The sequence below is a fragment of the Equus przewalskii genome, chromosome 18 (genome assembly GCF_037783145.1).
Source record: "Equus przewalskii isolate Varuska chromosome 18, EquPr2, whole genome shotgun sequence".
Lineage (NCBI taxonomy): Eukaryota > Metazoa > Chordata > Mammalia > Perissodactyla > Equidae > Equus > Equus przewalskii.
This window is the reverse complement of record NC_091848.1, coordinates 7,381,339-7,383,530: the sequence shown is the minus strand read 5'-3', so window position 1 is coordinate 7,383,530 and position 2,192 is coordinate 7,381,339.

The window sequence follows — 2,192 nt, the reverse complement described above, 5'->3', positions numbered from 1 at the left end:
CGTTTCAACTTTAAATCCCAGGAATCACAGCATATAATTAGTTGGACAAAGACTATGGCCAGATCACATGTGAGATGGTCACAGTGTCTAATACCTGCCTGATCTTTGAAAATAAATTCAGCGCAATAGATGTAAATGACACACTCACTTTATCAAATCCATTCCCAAGCCAAGATCCTGCCCTGCTTTTAGAGATCTATTGCGTTTGAATATTCACCCTCCGCTTGTCCAAGGGTTCCAGCAAGTGGCTCTCCCTCCTTCACTCTACAGGGATGGATGGCAATCGGACTCAGCCTATCAAAGTGATGTCGTTCCCTTTGAGAGTGATTGGCTTAGCATAGACATCTATCTTTTCCCAGCCAAAGGGACATGAAATAAATTCTGTTGAGAGTCCTGAGGAACATTTGCCTCCCTCATAAAAGGAGGAACTTGGGAGTAATTGCCTGTCTTTGTTGCTGCGTCACATAACTGCATGTGACCCTGGGAGTACGGAAGCAGTTTTCTAACTCAGGGGAGGGGTGTGGGGGAGAAACTATTGACACCTCTGGTAATGACAGAATTAGGAGACGAAAAGCACCTGGTACTCAATGATCTGTATCATTAAGCCAGTGGCTCTCAAATTCTAGAGACTCGGGACTCCTTTATAGTTGTAAAAATTATTAAGGACTCCAAAGACCTTTTGTTTATGTGGACTATATCTATTAATATTTACTGTCTTAGAATTTTAAAATGAGAAAATTTGTAAAATATTATTTATTTAAAATGAAAATAATATATCCATTACATGCTACTATGAACAGTATGTTTTTATAAGTCATAACTGTATTTTCCAGACAAGTCATTGTATGAGAGGTAGCATTATTTTACATTTTTCCAAATCTTTTCAATGTTTTGCTTGATAGAAGAAGCTAGACTCTATAGCTTTGTGCATTCAGTCTCGTGGTGGTATCACATGTAATGTAGTCTCTGGAAAACATCCTTGTATACTCGTGAGAGAAAGAGAGTGAAATAGGCAAATAACATTGGGCACTATTATAAAAATAATTCTGATCTCATGGATACCTGTGCATTTCTCTGAGATTCTTGGGTGTCTCTGATCCACGCTAGAACTGCTTGACTCAAACTACTCTAAATTAAGCACTCTAGAATTATTATTGTGAAATAATATACCTTTTGTTATTCAGGACACTTTTACTAGGTTTTTCTCCTTTTTGTGGCTAAACTAAGTTTAAGTAAAACAACAACCAAAAATATTTCAAATCCCAAGTCACAGTTTTTTTTTTTTCTTTTCAAAAGATAGTTATTTTTATTTATTTATTTATTTGAGGAAGATTAGCCCTGAGCTAACATCCACTGCCAATCCTCCTCTTTTTGCTGAGGAAGACAGGCCCTGAGCTAACATCTGCGCCCATCTTCCTCTGCTTTATACATGGGATGCCTACCACAGCATGGCTTAACAAGCCATGTCCACACCCAGGATCGGAACTGGCGAACCTGGGGCCACCAAAGCGGAACGTGCGCACGTAACCGGGCCAGCCCTGAAAGATAGTTATTAAAGCTCGAAGCCATTATTCTCTGTGCTTGCTTTCAACTGAATGTCCAGGTTCTAAAAGTTACTGAAACTCCAGGCAAAGAGGGCCATTGGATTGAAAATACAGTATAAAATAATTTTACCACAAAACACCTATTAGCCCTGGAAGAAAAAATTAAAATTGCCATCTAGAAGGGGATCCAAAAAGGTTTTAATGTGAATATTTAGCTCCAATACATGTTTATACATATATATGAGACGTTATTTAATGATTATCATTATACACTTTTTTAAATTATTACATAATAATAGTTATTATTAATGCATATGTTACGTTTTAGTTGCTCAATTGAGGGAGGATAGAATTGTTTAGATAGAGATAATTTGCGTCTCCACAAACCTCTAATAAGAGACAAACCTGTGGGGCCGGCTGCGTGGCCGAGTGGTTAAGTTCGCACGCTCCGCTGCGGCGGTCCAGGGTTCGGATCCTGGGCGCGGACAAGGCACTGCTTGTCAGTCCACGTTGAGGCAGCGTCCCACATCCCACAACTAGAAGGACCTGCAACTGAAAATATACAACTATGCACGGGGGGAGGGGTATGGGAATATAAAGCAGAAAAGAAAAAAAGAAAGATTGGCAAGAGTTGTTAGCTCAGGTGCC